This window comes from Galeopterus variegatus, unplaced genomic scaffold (assembly GCF_000696425.1).
Source record: "Galeopterus variegatus unplaced genomic scaffold, G_variegatus-3.0.2 Scaffold3365, whole genome shotgun sequence".
Lineage (NCBI taxonomy): Eukaryota > Metazoa > Chordata > Mammalia > Dermoptera > Cynocephalidae > Galeopterus > Galeopterus variegatus.
In genome coordinates, this window is record NW_007729476.1 from 132,406 (window position 1) to 141,091 (window position 8,686).

The following is an 8,686-nucleotide window of genomic DNA, read 5'->3' on the forward strand; positions in this document are numbered from 1 at the left end:
TGGGCTCGGCGCGGACCCGCCCGGGCGTGCTCCTCCCGCCGGCTGCCGGCGTCCCACCGCCCTGCCCGGCGCCGGACCCCCAGCGCGGAAGCTCGCCCACGGAGGTCGCGACGGAAGTCTGGACCGCCGAGGCGTGTGGCTCGCCTACCGGCAGGTGAGTATACAACACAGGCGTGGGATGCTGCGGGGACAGTGCGGGGGACATGCGGGGTCCTCGGAGGCGGACGCAGATGCGTGCGATGCCCAGATGAAGTTTGCGGAGCGGGTCCGAGGTCTCTCGCCTCCTCGGCCGCCTCTTGCTGCGATCCGGGGTCCGGGGCTTGGGCTTCTGGAAATTCTTGTCTTGAGATACTTGACAAAGGTTGAAAAGACACATCAGGTGGGAGCGTGTAACTGCTGAGGGGGGTTAAACGAGGGCCGTCCAGTGTGCCTGCGTGTGTGTGTGGCTCCCGGGTGAGGAGCAGCCCGAGATGGGGCGAGGTCTCTGCGGCGGGTCATTCCGACCCCAGAGCCACTTAGATGCCGGAGAGGGGAAATGAGCAATTCTGAGGCGGTCAGTAGATGTTACGGCAGCAAACCAGTGACCCCCGATATTTCTGGTATGCCCCTCTAGTAGCAGGAGTGCAGGTGGTTTAGTACAGAGTGTGAGGTTTTAAGGCACCCAGAAAATATTCCCTTTCCCTTTTAACTTCTTGGCAGAAATTAGTATTAAAAGTGCTGAATCATGCAAAAGGACGTGGAGAATAATTTACCTCATGTTTGGTAAAGTTTTTCAAAGCTAATAATATCTGTATTTTTGGATGAATGCTTTAAGTTTAAGGTGTAGGCACCAGGTATTTAAAATATTTTGAGACTGTGCCCTTGGCTTTATGGCTGTCATTTGCTTTTCTTTCTTTATGGTGAGTTGTATCCATTCATTATTTCTTACCACCCTCTTTTCCCCCTCAAAACAAATAAAAACCCCGAAACACTCCCCTGAAAACACACACACACACACACACTTTTTTTTTTTTTTTGGTGTGTCCATGATTGTAAAAGGAGTGGAGGAAGCAGTCCTGAGAAATAGAAAACATCCTTCTTTGATGAATGCAATGATGGCCAATTTAATTTGTCATATGCCACTGAAGGGAATGTCAAGCTGATAACATGCAGACTGGAGAGAAAATGAAACAGGAGTTGCCCATTGAGGAAGAAATAAGCCCTAATCCAATTGCACTCAGTAAAAGAACTGGAGGGTAGTGATTCCACATTGGAGCCTAAGTCCTCTGGAGGTGGAGGGGTGCAGTTTTTGATGCAGATTCTGAGGTCAGATACCAGGTAGCATAAAGATGATTTTTAAAAAATCAGAGTCAGGATTAGTAAAATGGGTGTGTCTCAAGACAGCTCTTGCCCATTTACTCTGGACTGCACTGTCTGAACTGCTCAGCGGCCTGCTGACTCATAAGGGAACCAGCATGGCTTAGTAGGGTTGGATTTTGCTTATAGACTCTAAAAAACTGTACTTGTAAAAAACAAAATAAAATAAAAAATAAAGATTATTTTAAAAAGCATCAACAGAGACATCCGTAAACAGAGAAGCTACTCTTCTCTTCACATCTGTTCTTCAGGGAGGTTTTTCCTGATTCCTTAACTTGTCACCTTCATTTCAATACCTGTCATCCATGCCTGTGCACAGCACATTTGGTTTGACACAAAGGTTTTAATCTAAATCTTAACATTAGAAACAGTAGCACTCTTAACAACATGGTTATTTCAAAGGTATTTGTGAAGGATACTGAAAAACTGGAAAGAACGATTAATTTAGTTTTGGGTTTTTTGGGGTTTTTTTTTACAGCACAGACTCCACTTAACATTGCAAGACCAGGGAGCCCCACCCTGTTTCTGAGCATCTGCATGAAAGACCAGGAAAGGAATTCAACAATTGCAGTGGTTCAGGGAGAGGCAGCTTCTAGGCTTGGGTGTTACCTTTATTTAAATAATTACATTTTGGAAAGTAGGCTTTAATCCATAGATATTGTCGAAAAGCACAGTGTTATTCAATCTCACCTGTCAGCCTGTTAAAATGTCGACTTAACTTTGAGAGATTGATTTTGGTTTAAAAAAGAGATACAGAGCAAGAGCTGCCTCCAAATTTGAAGATCCTGGGGCTAAAAGACATGATGGAGAGGATAAATATCAGCATATAGTGAAGCCAGAAAGAGTTATTTTTGCTCTGGTATTCTTAATAAAATTTCTTTATAAAAGTAAGTTTTTTTTAGAAAGAGGGGGCTCATTTTCAGGCAGTGCATGGAATAACCAGCTTTTGGGATAGATAAGCACCTGGCATCTCAGTTAGAACAGAGATGCATAATTGGAGCAAGAAACAGATAAATGAGCTTACCTTTTACTGCTTGGTCCTTCAAACAGAACCCAGTCATGTCACGTCAGATTAAAGGAAGGCCATTTCTGCAACAAGGCGAGAAATCTTATTTGAAATCTACGGGAAAGAAAATGTTTTGAGCTGCTCTGAAGAAAGAGGCATTATAAATTTAAAATTCATTATTATCGTAGCTATGCTTACCCGCATTGTCTACTGCAGACAGCAGGTCTGACCAAGAGGAAGAGAGCCGTAAAACCTTTTTTCTTTCCTTTTTTAAAAACAAAATTTTCAGAAGGATGCCCACTTGATGTTACCATCCATTTTTTTAAGGAAAAGGAATAATTTAAAGAAGAGAACATGATACTTTTTCTGTGATGGCTAGAGTGAATTAGTGCATTTCCAAATCTGAGTGTATTGAGCACTTAGCATCTCTACAGTTATTTCAGTCTGAAGTGATACTCCACGTGGAAATCGCAAGTTCTGTTCTAAACTAATATTGTAAGTTCAAAGCTGCTGAAACTACCTTCTGCTTTTTTTTTCTCCTTATACTATCTTTCCCCTCTTTTAAATCCACAAACACACCAACAGATCCTAGTACCTACAAGGCTTTGAGAGTCAACAGGAACACACAATCGGGTAAATTGCCTGTGATTGCAGGTCATTCTAAAATCAAAATAGATTTCAGCAGTAGCTTCAAGAATTAAATTGGTAGGATGTCTCTGGCGCTTTGCTCAGATCCAGCAGCCTGGTTTCAAAGAGGGTCTTTTCCTAAGATATGCAGTGATTATTTTGTGGAAGTTAGCTCTGCCCAGTTGCGCAGTTAATTGCAGTGCAAGAAGATTCCAGAACAGTACCTTCTTGAGTTCTGACAGTAAATATGCACACAGCATTGTATGAAGAGCATTCCAGAACACCCACCTCCCAGTGAAGTGAACATGCTGGCTCCATAAACACCTGGGCTGCTTTAGCCTGCCAACAAATCTCATTTTTTACCCCAAGAGATGGTGCTAATGTATACTGAGCATTTTTAGGGCATCGGAGAGCCTTGCAGTATAGAGAGAGGCATCTGATGTCTGACATCTTTTAGAGTTGGCCTCCAAGAATCTACCTTTTTCCATTTAAGGATGTGAGGTTATATGTATTTTGCAAGGAATTTGAAGAAAACGAAGTTTGCTGATCCACTTATTACAAGGAATTTTAGGGTTGGTAATATCATTGGCTTTAAGTATTTAAAAATTGATATATATTTTTGGGTATGTGAGTGTTGGATTGAGGCAATATAGAATCACCTTTAAAAAAACATTTTGGGAATTGCTACTCCTTTAAAATTATGTGACATTAAGTACTTGCACATACATATCTGCAAAATTCAAGAATGTGCTTTAGCATGCACATTTTGTCACATACACATACATCCTACACAAACTAGAATTGCTATTTAGGATTATTTAGTTCTTCATTTTGAGGAGATTTCGGGTAGTAGGGAGGGTCTTTATTTTCTTCTTTTCTGGTGGATGTTGGGCTCTGATTCTGTTCTGTTTATGAGTCTTAGAACTTAGGACCATCAAGAACAGGAAGTGAATGAATACAATTATAAAGTCTGTTTCTTACAATGTATCATTTTTTAAATTGCTAATTTAAAAATTATCCAGCTCTAGGTTTTAGAACTAAAAATATGAGAAATAGCTTTCATTCAGATGTAGCTCAGGATGCATCTCCTTTGGTCAAATTACTGTAAATCTTCGGTACTCATGGAATTTGGAAACTATCCAGACTGCTATTGATATAAATATTTTGGTCTTACAGATGTTCCTTTGATGCATGATAGTGACTCTGCTCTTCTGCCTGAGAGTGTTTCAAAATGTAAGTTCAGCAAGCCAAATAATTAAATATCAATAATTCTGGAGATAATGAAGAACAGTTCTTCCCATTTTTCATTCCTTCTACCCAAGACTCTAGCTTCATAAATAAGAGTCTAGAAGGAGGTGATATCACCTTGGCAGGGCTGGGGGGGTATGCCTAACCTAGATGAACATTTATTTACTGCAGAGCAGTATAACTTTGTATGACCACCGTCACAGCCATTGATTGGCGTTCTTCTCTACCTCTTCCCACCATAGTCTTTTTCATTGTAATGGAATACGAACCTTTGGTGTCTGGGTAAGGCTGAATTGACACATCCCCAGATGTCACATCTTTCTGGGTGGCCCTGTCTGTTCTAATCTCCTGGCTCAAGCAGATGGCTTCCAATATGTAGACACATCCAGGCTCAGGAGCAGAGTTGTTTTGTGCCAGATGAAATCCTATGGCTACTCTTGAGCTACCTTTCCTACCACATACATTAACCAAAATGCTGTCTCCAGCTGAGGAAGGTTAAACTGTTAGGATCTGATAGATATAGGTTATAAAAGGGAAAGTTATGAAATATGCAGGGGGCCATTACCATTTCCCACAAAGGCCTTGGATGGTACAGGATTTTACAGATGGGCTGGGTCCGCCTTTTCCATGTTATGGATATCAAGTACTTCCAAATGTAGCTCTTTAAGGAAGGAACTGTCTGTTCTCTGAAAGGGACCCAGTGCTGGTTTAGATCCCTCCCTGTTTCTTTAGATAGCTTAACATGTAATTTAATATGTTTTTGAAAGATTCCTAGGCATTTAATGCACATACACATACATCAGCAGTCAGGCTCTAGAAAGCTGATTTTCATTAGGAAAAACATTTCCCCACCTTCTGTTGTCCCTTGCTTTTCTGCCTTCCTGTTTCTGCCGCCTTGCCCAAAACAGGATTTCCATGTAATTCAGTTCACTAAATATCACTTCCATTTTTGTTTCTTTGCAGAGTTTATTGCTAGAGCTGCTAATAGACTTTCAACACAAATAGTATATTGATCACGTGAAATCTCGTTTGAGCTTGACTGAATATATATAATGGGGTGTCAATCGGGGAAAAATCTCATAATAAATGGCAGGTGACTTATATTCATGAGAAAAAATGTCTTGGGCAGCACACAAAATATGTTTACTGTAGCATGACAGACTGATTTTGTTGGTCTCTATCACATTCATCGGGTGGATTTTTAATAGCAAAGGCAAGGTTAGACACCACGATCCTGGAACCTTTCTTTCTTTGTTTATATGGGAAGCATTTTTGTACACTCAATGGAGTATAAATATATTTTAGAACCACAAGCAGCAAGAAAGATCTTTTCTACCTGAGGAATTCAGAAATTGCAAACAAATCTGTTTAAGTTGGTATATATTTAAAATAAGCTACTGATTTATGCAGTCCATATTTTTTAAGTTTTTACCATGTGTGTATCAGTGCATACACTTGCTGTATGCAAATATCACTTTCAATGTGTATATGGGCGAGCACGGTATATTTAGAGGAAAGCCTGCTTTACATAAATTATTTTTAAGAACCATCGAGCAGAGGAGTAGCCATGCATTAGGAAAGCCGAATCAATTTTTTCCCCTTTAAAACCTAAAAGTTTCCTGTTGAATGATAACTAAAGGAATCTCATTTTTAAAGTTTTATATTTAATTCCTAAAAATAAATTTTCCTGATAGAGCAGCAATTATGATTGTAGATATTTCTGGGAAAGTGATATTTTTGGTTACTTCCTATATCTGACTTTGATAACTGACTTCATTGTTGCTGGTTGTCTGGTGGAATCTGGTCACTGAGGGAACATGGGGTATCTATCATATTAGCTGTAACCCTGCTTCATAACCTAGGACAGTGTGGGGTACATTATGCTTTTCCCAGTCTTCTGGGTGTGGTGTAACCCAGTTTCCATGAGGAATTCTTTGCCTCATATAAGTGAATGAAGCCAATGGGCTCTTTGCTAATCAGATTGTAATTTTTTTTTTTTATGGTCAAAAAAAAATTATACCGTGGATAAATGTCTCTTCCAGTTCCTGTGCAGTATTCAAGATTTTTTTAAAAGTGCATTATGCCAGAATTTTCACTTTTTTAGCCTCGGGTCATATCAAATAGCCAGAATAATCTATTTATTATAAGGAGCATGTTAAACAGGACAAGTGAGGCTAAGATGTGAAAGACATGACATCAAGCCCTAATCATGCCTACTGTTTTTCCATAGCAAGAACTTTTGTTTGTCTTCATCAACTTCACTGAAATGCTTCTGATTTTTTTTTTTAAGGTTTTTGATTAGCAGGAAGAAGGAATGTAAAGTTTGCTGAGAAAATGGGATTGTATGAGAACTAGCCAGTTGCAGAAGTTAAACAATATATAAGTATAGGAAAGCTATATATTTTAGTACTATCTTTTATAAGTAAAATTTTATATCTGTATATTCCCTTCTATAAACATATATTTTCATACCAATTGAAATCTGTTTGTAATATGTGGCTTTTTGCGCAAAGAGAAGCAATCAAATTTGATAGCTCAAGCTTGGTAAATTATGTCGTTGAGATTTTAGCAAGAGCTATGTTATACAAGAACTTTAATCTCAAGAATTAGCTATTTGAATAAGCTTCATTAATTTTAACCTACAGAGAAATGTATGTCTGCAAATGTTAAAACTGTGACTTATTGGATGTCACTGGTAAAAGGGAAAAGTTAAATCCCAGGGGAAAAAATATTGGACAGAAAAAAAATTCCCAGAGAAATTTGAGTCTGAAACCTGCATTTATAGGCCTCACCATTGTCTTAAATTTTGGATAGTTTTACTAACTTATTTTAATAAAGTGAAGGGAGAAAGAGTAATATGAACTAAGTAGAAGATATGTGAACTATTTTCTGATTAAAAGATTTTAAAGGTGAAAAGGGGGAGGGGGAGGAGCATTAGCCAGTAATTGGTTAATGGGCACAAAGAATAATTACATTTTGTAATGATAAATATGCTAATTATTCTGATTTGATCATCACATATTGTATACAAGTATTGATAGTCAACTCTGTATCCCACGAATATGTATAATCAATTACACTTCAATAAATTTTTTTTTTTTAAATCAAAGGTTTTAAACAAATTTGGGACTCTAAAAAAAAAAAAAATAGAATGAGTGGAAATTCCCTCCTAAAGCAAATCACAAATCTCCATTTACATTTTTTTTTTAAATCAAAGGTTTTAAACAAATTTGGGACTCTAAAAAAAAAAAAATAGAATGAGTGGAAATTCCCTCCTAAAGCAAATCACAAATCTCCATTTATCTAAGGCTAAAATAATTTCAAAATTATTTTAAAAAAAGAAAGATGATCAATGGATAACGCGTCTGACTAGGGATCAGAAAAAGAAAGATGATCTTTTTGGTAATATAATAACCAGTTTGGTAGTATAGATACTCAGTTTTAATAGATTGCTTTTTATCAGTCCTTAACATCATACAGTGAGAATATTTAAAGACAAGTAGAACAAGTTTAAGTACATTTCTTTAATAGATTGTATCAGCAGATTTGAAAACAACGTCAATATACTCGCCAGGTTCTTGGTAAAACTTTTAAATCATTTCTAAAAAAATATTCAACATAAATTTACAGTTGAAAACAGTTGAATTTACAGTTGTTTCATGCAACGGACATTATAATTCCTAGGGTGTGATTTTTATACATGCCAAAGCCAGGTTAGGAAGTAATTGAAACTCCTGTATTTTTGTTTTCTTACAGCTGCTACATTTTCAAAAACCAAAGAGTCAGAGCTTTCTGCAGTTAGATGCAGCATATTTAAAGTTATGTTTGTTTAATAGAAGAACAGCAGTGGGACTACTTTTTCTTCCAAAAGTGATTTAAATAAGAACTAGATTGATGTAATAGGTTGAGGATAATACGCTCTTTTAAAAGTTCCATTTTTTCACTATAATAAAAAACACATTTAGGTAAAGAAAATTTGCAATATACTATCTCAATTACAAGTGAAGAAGTAGTTTGGTATATATTACTCTTAATAAATTTAGCTTTATATTTAATAAAAAGTTTATTTTCAGGTTTAATTGCTTGCTAAGAGAACATTAACAAGACAATTTGCTTATGGCATGTAACTGCTGAGCTTTATGTAAGTTAGTTTCACTAAGGGAAATACTATAACAGAAAAAACCTTTAGTGTACCTCCCTTTAAGAATCTGTATTCTCTGTAAAAGAAGAGAATTACTTGGGGTCATGGTCAGCTGGATGATATTATATTATGCTTACTCATATATTAACATATGTATATTATTTAAATATATAAGTACTTATTACAAATATGTTATTTTAAAATTTCTATATTTATTAATAATTAAATATATATACTATTTCAAATAAGCCTTGCAGCTTCTACATTTTCAGAAACCAGAGTTTCTTCAGTTAGACGCAGCATATTTA

The 8,686-nt window shown here is 37.2% G+C and overlaps 1 long non-coding RNA gene across 1 annotated transcript in view; it reads left to right on the top strand.

Annotated features, from left to right (window-relative positions):
- Nucleotides 1-68: 68 nt before the first annotated feature.
- The window catches only part of LOC103600479, an 81,737-nt gene continuing 73,119 nt past the window's right edge, over nt 69-8,686 (top strand). Inside the window, exons 1-2 of the long non-coding RNA XR_551391.1 lie at nt 69-154; nt 4,166-4,222. This is a non-coding gene — a long non-coding RNA (uncharacterized LOC103600479). The remainder of the gene's footprint in view (nt 155-4,165; nt 4,223-8,686) is intronic.